This window comes from Garra rufa, chromosome 2, assembly GCF_049309525.1.
Source record: "Garra rufa chromosome 2, GarRuf1.0, whole genome shotgun sequence".
Taxonomy (NCBI): domain Eukaryota; kingdom Metazoa; phylum Chordata; class Actinopteri; order Cypriniformes; family Cyprinidae; genus Garra; species Garra rufa.
Window position 1 is genome coordinate 71,321,568 of NC_133362.1, and position 15,098 is coordinate 71,336,665.

The window sequence follows — 15,098 nt, forward strand, 5'->3', positions numbered from 1 at the left end:
TGCAAATGCATCATCATATGGGTACAAAATTTCATTTCGATTCTATATACATTTCTATGATGTATTTGTGATTCTAGAGAGCAGTGCACGAATGGGACTTCTATTTTAGTCTGGTGGTGTGTGATGTCATAAAGATGCGCCGCGCTCCTCGTCTGTTGTGATTCACCTGAAGAAAGGTTTGTGGTTTTAAGTTTTGAAATCAATGCAAACTGTTCCATCAATGGACGTGTTTTTACAAGCTATGCAAAGTAAATGCAGCGTTCTTAAATATAATGTTGTAATGCTTTATTTGGTGTTAGTTAAATAAAGTGTTAGCCTTTAGTAACAGAGAAGGTGCGTTCTGTTTCGCTCCGAGTGTGATAATACAAGTGATGAGAGAAACTGAGAATCCGAATCATTTGAGTCAAATCATTTGTGAAATGATTCAGTGATTCAAATCGCTCTATTCAGCGGCACGCGGACTACAAACGACAACAACAAACGAGTGGAATGACAACCGCTAATGTTTTCATGAACGTATAATATATTAGATATGATGTACAAATAATTTTATACTAAATATAAATAAAAAATAGCCTACCTAAAAATGAACGTCCTGTGTAATTTGTATATCAAAGCCTATTAACTCTCACTCTGACTGTCTACTGAACTAGTGAACTGATTGAGACGCACCCATTCTTTGTTATTCAATTCTTTATTTTTATTATTATTATTATTATTATTATTATATGTAATTCAGGGGTCCGTTCTTCGTACCTCGCTTACTACATCCAAGATCAAATGACACATCCAAGATCAAATCATCGCGCTAACTATGAGCTCGCTATTCCGGTTCTCCGAACGCACCTGTTGTTGATGATTAGTATAGCTGGATGAAGTTATTTGAGATCACTGGGTGGCTTAAAAGGGGCTACGTATCGATAGTAGAAACATTGATCGGCAACTCTTTGATTGGTCGGCGAACATGACGAAGGAGCGCGCTCAGTATTTTTCTGCAGCAGAGCAAGAACTCTTGATTGAGGGATTTCAGGAGTTTCAGAGTTTAATTAAAACGCAAGGGAACACTGCAAAGGCTGGAAAAGCAAGGAGAGAGGGCTGGCAAAAAGTAGTGAACACATTAAATGTGTTAATGCTGCCCATGTTACATGTTTTTTTCTTGGTATGTTATTTTATTTATATTTTTATTTTTTTATACACTACCGTTCAAAAGTTTGGGGTCAGTAAGACTTGTAATAGTCTTTAAAGAAGTCTCTTATGCTCATCAAGACTGCATTTATTTGATTAAAAATACAGAAAAAACATTAATATTGCAAATTGTTTTTACAATATAAAATAATGTTGTTGTTTTATATATATATATATATATATATATATATATATTAACATACTTTAAAATAGAATTTATTCCTGTGATGAAAAGCTGAATTTTTATCAGCTGTTACTCCAGTCTTAAGTGTCACATGATCCTTCAGGGATCATTCTAATATGCTGATTTATTATTAGAATGATCAATGTTGGATAATATCAACAGTTGTGCTGCCAAATATTTTTTGGAACCTGTGATTTTTTTCCCCCCAGGATTCTTTCATGAATAACAAGTTTAAAAAGTACAGTGTTTATTCAATATATATATATATATACTTTCTTGCAAGATACTTTTCTTTTCCCACGTGAGTCAGTCCGCGTCAGTCGTGCTCTTTAACCAATCAGATGTGACCTCGCCATTTCAACCAATCATAACCCGCCAGGAGCGCAGCCTAAATCCTGTTTACATGAAATAAACCTGCTCCAGAGCAGGTTTAGGCTTGCGCAGCTGTTGCTATGACAGCAAGTCCAGGATGAGCTTCGAAGAACCAAACAATCCAAGATCATGCCAAATCGTCAACAATCAAATCCAGCTAACTTAGTTAGCGAGGTACGAAGAACGGACCCCAGGGCCTTTAACTATCACTTTGACTGACGACTGAACTAGGAGCTGATTGAGATGAACCTCGAGATTTTGTTTGGGTTTATTTTTCTTTCTGTTAATTATTCTCATCTTAAACAGCACAGAAATAAAACTGATAAAACACACAGGTTTTCTCTGTATTAAAGCTGTTTTAAAGTACTGTTTGAATGTACTCATTTACTGGGTCCTTGGACTGAAAATTTTACAGGGGTTCACATCAATTTCTGATCATAAAAACCTGCTTCTTTTTCATTTTTGTTTTCATTATAATGTACTGATTCAAATTAGTAATCACTTATTATTTATTAGTTTACCACTCTGCGCGCCTCCCCTGACATGCTGTCATGTATGCACAGGCAGCATCTTTGTCATCTCTGTCACTGTCTCCATTTTCTGACTGAGGTTAGGGGAAAGAGCAAGGTGCATCAGACGCACTCATCAAACATATTTCAAAGGAAGCCTGTGCCATGGTCCTGACCACATCACTGTCTTTAGTGGGTGTCCGTAAGGACATTTACGCATTTATTCACATATGATTGAATAAGCTATTCATGAGGTGCACTGTCATGATTTTGGCTAATGCAGGACACTACTGAATGATTTGCATCGAAGGGGATTTAGAAGTGGGTAAAAGGCCCCTGATAAAGAAACGAGTATATCTGTTGCTTTGTGCCATTAAATTGGGGTTAATTTTTATTTGCCTTTTTTTTCACATTAGACCTGATTGTGCTGAAAGAGGAGAGCCAAGAACTGAATGAAATGAAAGACAAAAGTCAATATAAGGATCAACATCCCAGCCGGCACATGACCGACCTTCAACGTTGAAATTTGGTTGAAATAAGGTCAGTTGTTGTTTCAACAGTGAAACAACGTTGATGTGACGTTGAATGCTCAATGGTTGAAGATCAGTCAACACATGACCGAAATTCAACGTTGAAATTAGGTCGGTTGTTGTTTCAACGGTAAAACAACTTTAATAAAATTTTGAATGCTAAATGGTTATATATGCCTTCAAAAGCAAGTGTTTAAATTATAATATTAATAATAATAATAATTATTATTAACAAGGTTAACTTATAAATCAACATAAGATTCAGCATACAAAGAAATGTTTGACTTTTAAATGATTATGAACATTATTATTTCATGACACTTATTATAAAATGTAAGTGTATTTAAATATAATCATCACCAACAATAAAACTAAATACATTTCGCTACCAGAGCCATATAAAAATCTTTTTATATGGCTCTGGCTACCACATGCTGAAACAATTCCTATTGGCTGTTTTGCCTTACTGCTTTGATCATGATTGGTTCATCTGGCTGTCATTCAGGAAACTGACAGGTGAAACTGCGCGCGCTGTTGTAATTTAAAAAAATTCGACCGTTACCGCATTTTCTTCTGAGGCTGTGAGCTGCGTAGACTGTATGAGAGCTGCTGCTTACCGAAATTATTCAGTTGGTCCCGAATTATTTGATATTTTCCTATTATATTTTTTATTTTGAGCGTATTTGAATTGTGAGATCCCAAGGGAGAACAAAAACCGGAACACAGAGGAAATAGACGTGAGCTGCGAGTCCCTGAAAACATACAGCACTGGCTAAATCAGGTAAGACAATAAGTATTTATTATTACCTTTTAAAAAAATAGCACAAGAGTTTACAAATTGGTAAAACTTATAAACTGCAGAAGTTAAATACTTGAGTGTTTGTTTGTGCTGCTTTATTATCACAGACAGCAAAAGTTAGAATCTAATCGCATTTAGCGCGCTAGCAATATTAGCTCATCTGGTCGTATAACGTTATATATCTGGTGTTGTTGTGTGTTGCTAGTATTTGTTAATGTCTTTAAGAGATTCACATTTTTCGATATAAATGCCATGCATTACTGCAGATGTGTACTGCATTTTAATCCTATAATAACAGTCCTAAAGATGACATACTTTATCTTTCTTTTCTGAATATCATATAATGGCAAATATCTTTAATTAAAATTTATTGAGATTGTTTAAAGGAATGGTTTAAAACGAAAAACAGCTTTTTAAGAAAATTTCAGTAAATCATTTATTCTTTCTCCTTGTAGAGTCATTAAGGATCCAGCTTTTTGGCAGTTTGGTAAGGAATAGTTCATCTGCTACTTTGCACTGTCACTTCTGGTAGAGATTCATTGATCTTTTGTCATAAGTTTATGTAATGTAATACAAATGTACTCAATATGATTTTACTTGTTTCAGTATACTGTTTTGTTAGAATTGTGATTAAAACCATGTTGTTTTAAACTTTAATCTGAATATGTCAAAATGTGTTTAATGAAGTGTTGTGCACTTTGTTTTCAACTCCACTGTTATTGGACTGTAAAGTAAAAATATTGTACAAGATTTGTTTTGAATTGAGTGTTTTCAGTTAAAGATATTTAACAGTATCAACACTGGTATTTTATGAAATGTTATTTTTGGTGTTTTTGTTTATGCAGAACAGCACAGAAAGCACACAAGTCGAGGAGAGAGGAGAGGACAGCATCAGAAAGGACCCAGAACTGGGACTCTTTCAAAGATCACCTGAAGCACAACCATGATATATGCACAAGGCTGTTGTTTTTATCAGAATTTGAAGAAACATTTGGCTTAAAATAATAAATACATTTCATTTAGGGTATTTCCTGCATAAAGAATTTTATGGCGATTGCTTTTTGATCCCTTCACCACGACATGGTTTCTTATTGCAGGCTCCATTCTCAAAGTCTTTTACCCATTTGCACTGCACAAATGTACACATCTCTTATAATGAGACACATTTGTAAACCTGTTTTCACAGAACCATAGTTAACCACCAAATAAGAGATCAAGTGGTTTTAGTCAAAAAAGGTTTCTTTTGTGCGGCGCAAAATGTGCATGTTATTGCTCAAAAACTTTTGAGTCTTTAACCTTCTGGGGTCCAGGAATTTGGAGAAGTTTAAACCCTGACATCTGTGTTTTTCTCAGTAACTGAAAAAAATACACTACGAGTCAAAAGTTTTTGAACAGTAAGGTTTTTTTATTATTATTAAATAATTTCCTTCTGCTTTATAATATTTGTGTTATTTAAAATAATATTTAATATTATTTAAAATATTTTAAAATGTAATTTATTCCTGTTACTCCAGTCATCAGTGTCACATGAACTTTTAGAAATCATCCTAATATGCTGTTCAAGAAACATTTATTATTATGAATATTTAAGCAGTAGATTTCTTTTCTTCAGGATTCTCTGATGAATAGTAAGATCTAAAGATTAGCATTTACTTGAAATAAAAATCATTTGTAAAATTATATACTATACTTCAAAACTTTTATTTAGCAAGGATGCTTTACATTGATCAAAAGTGATAATAAAGACATTTATAATATTACAATAGATTTCTATATCAGATAAACTGTTTTATTTTCAGTTCATCAAAGCAAACTGAAAGAATTCTACTGAGCTGTTTCCAACATAATTTTTTGAGCAGCAAATCAGAATATTAGAATGATTTCTGAAGGTTAATGTGACTTGATCATGAGTAAAGATACAAATTCTGCTTTGACATCACAGGATTAAATTACATTTTCAAATATCTTCAAATGAAAACATTTTAAATAGTACAAATATATTATTTAATTTTTCTGTACTTTGGATTGGTGAGCAGAAGAGACTTTAAAAAACATTTGTTTTATTTTTACTGTGAGAAACTTCTGAGTGGTAATGTATAATGTCTAAAGTCTGATTACTTTGTATTCATCACAAACTGGGCTACAATAACATGTGAGCAGAATTAATGTGTTTGTATTGTTTTTGGAAAATGTTTTCGACTTATATTTTGATTTATACAGTGTATGTTTCCAAAATAAAACTTGTTTTATAATATTGATCATGTGTTAGTTTATTGAAGTTGACAGTAAACCCATTGCTGCTAGCCATTTGTTTTTTAACTAATAAGTATGTACAGGGTTGATCTAAATGCAAACTGGTTGTAATTGAACGTACAGTGAATCAACGTTGAAATGCCGGCTGGGATTGTGTATCCACAATTGTAATGTTTGTTTTGTTATTAATGTGTTTATTTATTTATATATTTATACTGTGAAAAGTCATTTATTAATTATCATTACTAACGTCTGTGTTTAAAACAAAATATCATCAGCATTGCAGAAAGCACGCGCTGTGGGTTACCATGGCGATGCACGTTGTGTTTACCTCAGACGCTACTAAGATGCGCTTGAGGAAAGACACTGACGTTTGAATGTGATTTTGTTTCTCCTGATAATTCAGGTATGTTTCATAAAAATTGAATATGTTTGTTGTCATGAATGTAAATACATGCAAGTACACATTTCCTATGTGTTTGAAAACGAATAGCTTGTTTACGGTAGTGAATTGAGTAAAGTCATTCAGATGAAAGTACCGGTAAAATGACAGTTGGTCTGAGTTACATTTGTTACAACTGTCTCCCCCATAAATAATATCTATTTATCTCAGTACGTGATAATTAAACAGAAAATGACTTTGAAATAGTATATGAATATGTGTTAGAGTATGTATGTAGTTTATGAGAGTAACATTGGTTATTAATCTAAAGTGTATTTTCAAGTGTAACCATTACAATTTAAATGATACAAATAACAGACGCATGATTGTATCAATTGAGTTTAGTAGTTCAATGGTAAATTGTTATATATGGAGGTATTTACAGAGAAAAATGAGAAAGATGTCTGACTGAAAGAATTTAAAGTGTATTTTTTGTATCATACTGATAAATATACAACACAGGTATAATGATTATATGTGTTATATAAAAGTGCACAGAGTGTATAAGTATTTGAAGACTTTATTGTTGTTAAAGAACTATACAAAAGAAGGGAACAAAACTGTTTGTTTGATTACATGAAATGTGATTTGTGAGGATGTTTTGCTGTTATATGAATGTTAATAAAGAGACGCTACTAAGCTGCGCTTGAGGAAAGACACTGACGTTTGAATGTGATTTTGTTTCTCCTGATAATTCAGGCAATTTTAATCTGCCTACGAGTTCCGCGGCCGGGACCCGTAACATATATAAAATTGAATTTCGTACTCATATGATGATGCTTTTCAAAGTTACTAATAACGTAAATCAATGAATTATTTTCTCTATTTTTGTTTTCATTTAATGTACATTTATAACACTATACTTCCTGCTTATACATTGTAATTCAGTAAAACTAACACTGCTGCCCAGCCAACATGTCCATGTGGGCCCCATGTGGGTTTTTGATGGGCTGTCACTTGGGGCCTGGATGGGCAACCCAGATGGGACCCGTACATTTTTGTCCATAGTCTCCACTTGGGCCCCATGTGTGTTAGCCCATATGGGCCCATGATGGATCCATAGTGGGCTGTACGTGGGGCCCATGTAGATTTTCATTATATGGGCCCACATGGGTCCCAAATGGGTTCAATTAATTGGGGCCAAGGTGGGCCACATACAGGACACTTATGGGGCCCAAATGGGTAAACACAGTGAACCCACAAATAGCCCATATTTGGGTTTCATGTGGGCCCACAGTGGGCCCATTTATATATATTTATTGATTCCTGTAGATTAATTTAATATGCTATGATGCAAAATAAAATTTCAAACTTTCTCAACTTTGTCAAGTTAGAATATTTTAGTAAACCTGTACCTGAACATATATACAGTATTTGTTTACATGACAAAATATTTTGAAAAGAAAACAACTTCCAACTCATGAATTGCAAATCATCTTTTTATTGATTATAAATAGACATTTTAAATAGACATTGGATGAGGATCACTCCTGGGTGCGGGCACACCCCTCAGCTTCATACCTAAAGGGGGAAAAAAAAGACACAGAAAAGCCAATTACTTTAAAATGCTAATAAAACATTAAAAGAAACTAAAAAAAAAAAAAAATTAAAAAGGATGCATGTACTATACATTTGGAGATTTGTGTCCAAATAACAAAACTGTCACTTAAAGGAATATCTGCTACCAAAGGGAATATAAACAAGTTAAAGGGGTGCTGTTTAGTTGTTAGAGGAAAGTTATTAAACAGTTATTTTCTGTCATATGCCTTTGGTCAAATTTTACACTTTCCAAATTTTGACATCCATGGCAGCTTTTAAATGATCAATTCTGGTAAGTAATCACAGTACCACTGAATGTGAATTATAGAAATACATTTGGTAACACTTTACAATAAGGTTCATTAGTTAAAATGAACTAAGAATAAACAACACTTCTACAGGATTTACAAATCTTAATCGTTAATGTTAATTTCAGCATTTATGAATGCATTATTAAAATTCAAAGTTGTGTTTGTTAACATTAGTTAATGCACTTTAAACTAACATGAAGTAACAATGAATTATTGTATTTTTATTAACTAATGTTAACAAAGATTAATAAATACTCCAATAAATGCATTGTTAATTGTTTGTTCATGGTAGTTAATACATTAAATAATGTTAACAAATGACACCTTATTGTAAAGTGTAACAGTATAGCCATTCAAAACCTAAGGGTCAACTGACAATAGTAAAGGAACCACCAACAAAAGAATTTTGGGGAGGGATTAACGTAAACAGATATTACATACCAGTCACATCTAAAGTGAATATAAACACACAGGACAAAAAATGGATATGTTCAAAAGATCGCATCAGCTGACAGAAACAAATAACGATCATTGCCACTAACCTGCCCTTAATATCATATCAGTTGCTACAACACAGTGCCCAGTATTCAGTTCAGTTACAGTTATAGCAGTCAATAAGGCATCTGCAACATGTAAACTGTCAGATGACTCGTCCACTGGCCAAAGGAGGAGCACAGCAATAGAACAATAAAATAAGAAAAATACAAGCACAGGACAGCGTCTCTGTAGATCTAAACTTAAAGTCCATCACAACCTAAGTAATGGCTGAGATGGATTATTTATTGTATGAGTTTTGCATGACTGCAGTGTGAGAGCTGCATGGCTTATTGGAGAGCAACAAAGGAGGGTGGGATTTTGTCAAAGGTCAATTAACACACTGAAATAAAAAGCATACTTGTCACGTATCTGGTCTATCCTGTCATTATGAACTCTTGCACCACACATCATGGACTTCATTTCCCACAAGCCACTGCTCTAATCACTGCATTCACCTGCTCTCACTTTACTGATTACTGGTCACAGCTGCACCTCATCACACTGTCTGCATTTAAGCCACTCACACACACAGCCACCTTGGGAAGTCTTATTGTTCCTATGGTCGTAATTCTAAGCGTTTATCTCTGTGTTGGATTCTCTGTGTATGACTCTGGACTGTGTACCCCGTTGACGATTCCTGCTACCTGCCATTGCGACCATTGCCTGTCTATTGAACTGTTTCCCAGATTACCTACGTTGTTCCTGTTTTCTGGTGATTATTCCTGCATGTTGACGATTCTCAATAAATGCTGCAAATGGATCCGCACGTCTCAGTCTGACTCTCCTTGTGACAGAAGACTTCGCCAATACAAGGATCCAGCGGCTTTATTCGTCAGCAGAACACCGACCAAAAATGGATCTAGCAGGAAGTTTGATCGACCCCGTAAGTGTGCTCTGCAGTTTATTTCAAGACGGCCGACCCATCGAATATTTTGTGAGGGAGTTTGTCAGATATAGCCATCTGGCACCGTGTGATGATACTATGCTGAAGGAGTGTTTCTGGAGTGGACTCGACCCAGAAGTCAGTTTCAACTTACCTGAAGAGGACCCCAGTTGGACTCTTTCACAATTCATCACCTTCGTCATGTCACATTGTAAATCTCGGTTTACTGTGGGTATGGCAGCCCCTCCAGAGCCTGTTCACAAGATGGTCGTCCTTCCCGTGTCTCCTCACAAGATGTCTGCTTGCCCAGAGCCCCTTCACAAGATGGCTGCCACGCCAGAGTCTGCAAGCAAGATGGCTGCCACGCCAGAGTCTGCAAGCAAGATGGCTGCCACGCCAGAGTCTGCAAGCAAGATGGCTACCGTCAAATCAGAGACTGCGCCGCCAGAGCGCCCTCCAGTGACTGCGCCGCCAGAGCGCCCTCCAGTGACCGCTCGCTCAGAGCCTGCTCTTCCAGAGTCTCCGCTGGAGACGCCCAGCCCTCCTGAATCTCCGCTGGGGTCGTCCAGTTCTCCAGAGCCCGCTCCTCAAGAGCGTTGTCCAGAGCCCGCTCCTCAAGAGCGTCGTCCAGAGCCCGCTTCACAAGAGCGTCGTCCAGAGCCCGCTTCACAAGAGCGTCGTCCAGAGCCCGCTTCACAAGAGCGTCGTCCAGAGCCCGCTCCTCAAGACAGCCTTCCAGAGACTCCGCTGGTTTAGCCCAGCCTTCCAGAGACTCCGCTGGTTCCGCCCAGCCTTCCAGAGACTCCGCTGGTTCCGCCCAGCCTTCCAGAGACTCCGCTGGTTCCGCCCAGCCTTCCAGAGACTCCGCTGGTTCAGCCCTGCCTTCCAGAGACTCCGCTGGTTCAGCCCTGCCTTCCAGAGACTCCGCTGGTTCAGCCCAGCCTTCCAGAGACTACGCTGGTTCCGCCCAGCCTTCCAGAGACTCCGCTGGTTCAGCCCTGCCTTCCAGAGACTCCGCTGGTTCAGCCCTGCCTTCCAGAGCCTCCGCTGGTTCAGCCCTGTCGTCCTGAGATTCCTGTCTGCCCAGTTCTGGTCACGGAGCTCATGCATGGACTGTTCCCACCCACCCTCCCTGCTGCTCCAGTCCCGCCACCTCTGTCTCCTGACAGTCCCTCTGCTCACCCACATCCCACCTTCAGTGCAGAGGACTTGCCGTGGGACTGCCAGTCTCCATCGGTGTCCAGACTGAGGGATCCCTCACCATCACCTCCAGTCTCAGAGTCCTGGACTCCACCTCGGCCCTCCGACCCTGCGGCTCCACCCCGGCTCTGTGCTCCCTCGTCTCCGTTGTCGGCCGTCGGCCCACCAGCTCCTCCGGGCTCCATCGTCTCTCCGGCTCCGCCCCGGTCAGTCGTCGCCCCACCTTCGCCTCTGGACTCTACTCCTTCGGCTGCGCCTCGTCACTCCGTCCTGCCAGCTCTGTGGACCTCCTCCCTCCCGTGGGCACAGCCTCGATCCTCTGTCACTCCGGCTCCGCTGCGTACCTCCGGACCTCCATCTCCGCCGGGGTCGCCAGAGCCTTGGGTTCCGCCTTGGCCCTCCGGATCCTCTGTGTCGCCCAGGACCATCGACTCTCCGGTTCCGCCTCGGGCTCCACCGGCTCCACCTCCGTCGGTCGGCCCCATGCAGGAGCCAACCCTTCCTCCGCCATGGCTTCTCCCTCCGTCGGCTCAGCCTCAGTTCGTGGTTCCAGTACCCCTACATGGACCTGGCCCTCCATCCCTCCCCCTGTTCCGCCTCCGCTCCACCACCCTCCAGGTTGTATTAGGTGGTTAGAGCGTCTGGAAGCCGCTCCTTGGGGAGGGGCTCTGTCACGTATCTGGTCTATCCTGTCATTATGAACTCTTGCACCACACATCATGGACTTCATTTCCCACAAGCCACTGCTCTAATCACTGCATTCACCTGCTCTCACTTTACTGATTACTGGTCACAGCTGCACCTCATCACACTGACTGCATTTAAGCCACTCACACACACAGCCACCTTGCGAAGTCTTATTGTTCCTATGGTCGTAATTCTAAGCGTTTATCTCTGTGTTGGATTATCTGTGTATGACTCTGGACTGTGTACCCCGTTATTGATTCCTGCTTCCTGCCATTGTGACCATTGCCTGTCTATTGAACTGTTTCCCGGATTACCTACGTTGTTCCTGTTTTCTGGTGATTATTCCTGCATGTTGACGATTCTCAATAAATGCTGCAAATGGATCCGCACATCTCAGTCGGACTCCCTGTGACAATACTGTTTATTTCTCCATGTGATTTCATGTTTATTGTTTGCAGCCGCAGCCCTTTGTGTGTAGTTGGTAGACCCCACATTTGATTCTTGTTGAGTGATTTCCTAGATGTAAGTTAAGATTTTGTAAGATATAAGAATCCTAAATGAAGATTTGCTTAAGGGAGTGTATTAAGCAAAAATAATACACTCCCTAATTTAATACACTTTGCTAATTTAAGTTCACAAACTCCTATTAAAGAATCGAATCTTAATTTAATTTACAATTCTAATTTTATTTTAAGAAATATCTTATGTCTGGTAAGGAAAACTTAAACCGCTCCATAAAGTTTTATAAAACTTTACTGTCTCTCTCCATTCAATAATGAAATGCCTTTAGCTGAAAATTGAGTGTTTAATCTTGTCATTATACATTACTGACACTCTATTCTCCAGTCTGACTATTCAGTGCTTTGACACAGTCTGTATTATTAAAAGCTCTATATGAATAAAGATGATTGATTGATAAACAACTGTCAAGTCTGATAGCTAGCAACCAACTAAGATCAAGTAGCTGCTGAGGTAAACATAAAATTAAAAAGGAGAAACAGCAGAATGGTTTAACTTGGAGAAACACAAATTTAACAGAAACTGACTGTATTGTCCTCCGTTCAAGGTCCCGCTGGGCTCGCAAGGCACGGTTGCCATCCCTGTCCCTGGCATTGGTGAACCATTTGCCAAGGGCTGTCTCAGCTTCTTTTTTGCTCACATTTTTTAGCAGAGGGTTTTGCTTCAGGCTACCTGTGAAACAAAACAATACATTTTATGTAGAGAATGCTACTGCATTCACAGGAGCATGACCCATAATCAATAGGCATGCACCAAAATTGTACACTTGTGTAACACTCCACTCGTGTACTGCTCATACTCAAGTAAAGAGCTAAATCGACTCAAATAACGCACAGAAAGATTTCAGCATATAGCACTAGGCTACTGTGCTGCAATAAGGTGAACGCTGGTGAAATAACACTTCCCTCTCATAACTTTATGCAATGCTCACATGCTGTGAAAATAACAGTTGGTAACACTTTCTATGAAGCCTGTATTAATAAATCATTATAAGAGTAATCTTAAGGCATTATAATGAATGCATAATGCATTATAAAAATCTTATAATGTGTTATAACCTCTCATGAATACGCATACAATAATAAAACATAATATTTATGATCATGACTTTTAAGAGTATGATTATTTAAAGCACACAATGAAGACTGTATTGAATCTACTTAATTTATAATAGACTATTTCATGTCTAGACATTGTTTATTTAAGATCTGAACAGTACCTTACAATCGAGTGAGTTCTTAGGTGCTGAGTGTTTTTTCAGTGTTTTCTGTGAGGCTACTATTGAGGCTAATGAGAGCTAGCTAATACTTTCTACTGAAAAAAAATGCTATGTAAATTATATAAACCTAGTATTAGTAGACTTCGGTAGGGTAGGTACTTGTAAAGTATCCTTATACTCCTTATCTTGTCTGTTAAGGAAGCATCAAAATAAAGTGTTGGCATATATTTAGCAGAAACAATACTAATACTCAAAAGAAGGCTAGCTGACATGTGGTTACACAGTTACTTATCAACAGCTGTCTAAAGAGTATCGCCAAGATAATCAAACTGATATTGTTAAAAAAAAGATTCAAAGCAAATGTGTGATATTACACAATCATCTGATCTGATATCTGATCTTACGACTGAGAAATACAAAATTGTATTGTTATAATTACTTGTAAGTGGTATTTGTCTGCTTTAAGTAACAATAGTAAAATGGTAAAATATAAGACTTAAAATGCTTTATAACTATGAGAAATTTAATTGTAACTTCAGTGGATGAATCTTGTTCATTGTGTTATAAACTATTATACTCTTAAAAGCTATAAACATATTACAAGGCTTTTTATAATGCATTATGCATTCATTATATTGCCTTAAGTATATCCTTAAAATGTATTATAAATACAGGCTTCATAGAAAGTATTACCAAACTGTTTTGTAGGACTATACATTCTTTGGATAATTACACAAAAGTCATATTAATCCGATTGTTGCGTACAAGTAAAATATTTAATAATATTAACATTTTTTGTGTAATGTCATTGTATTTCTTTCAACAAAAGTGAGGTCATTTTATTGGCTTGTATTTATTAAGTATCGTAACATTAAAGTTATTGAGTTAAATGAAAACATCTTACAAATTATTTTACGTAATTTAATCAAATAAATCATTATTAAATAGCACTTTCAGTTTCAGTATTCTAGCTTAATTTTTTTGGTGAATGCCCCATAAAAAATATGCATTAAATAAGTAAGTTACAGTAGCATAAGAAAATCTGAGAAAAAAAAAAATAAAAAAAATCACTAGGTTGTCAGTGCATTCTTATCTACCATTTCCCAAAACTTTAATGCCCTGCTGGACCATTCAAACTGAAATTCCCTGTCACTGGGAAGGAAAGCTTTTGTGAACCTTAAAGTAATGCTGTATTTATAGTTATGATGTGTTGACTTGATTCTAATACATCTTCACATGTTCTGCCAAGTCAAGGCTTCAGAGAAAGCTGTTGCGATCAATGCGTCAGGGACACGCTTTTCTTGACGTGACACAAGGCAAAGTTACAGCCTTGCGGATGAAGACCGTAGCTGTTGTCCGTAGCCAAAATTTAAGTCTATCAGGAGTGGGATTCGAACCCACGCCTCCAGGGGAGACTGCGACCTGAACGCCAGCTGCCGAAGGATAATCCGACAATATTTTGGAAATGTCGAGCAATGTTGAACTGCGCAGCCAATCACGTCGAAGCACTATAACATTTGGGCCAATCGCGTCGAAGCGCTTCAACATTTCCAGCCAATCATAAAGCGCTATTCTTAACATTTTCTTAACATTTTCGACATTTGACCAATCAGAGTAGAAGAGAATGTCGACGGCACGTTTTCGCGTATTGCCGCTAGGCGGAGGAGTCAGCGTTCTAGTCAGGTGTCAATCAAGTTGCCGAACCGAGCCGAAGGTGTACGAAAGAATGACATATCCTCAGGGGGCGTGTCAGAGGTCAAAAAAGTTCAGTACTGAAGTTCATGACCTACGACGAGCATCATTGCTACGGAGTTCAGCATCATTTTTACAGAAAACAGCGAAATTGTATTTTTATAACCAAGTACAGCATTATCACGGACTACAACAGGTAAGAACATGGTCTAATTGAAAACTTCTTTATGTTTTATG

The 15,098-nt window shown here is 38.0% G+C and overlaps 1 protein-coding gene across 1 annotated transcript in view; it reads left to right on the plus strand.

The window, feature by feature from the left end:
• Positions 1-15,098, plus strand: part of LOC141326076 (uncharacterized) — a 214,985-nt gene that overhangs the window by 167,798 nt on the left and 32,089 nt on the right. The gene's annotated exons all lie outside the window — the stretch shown is intronic.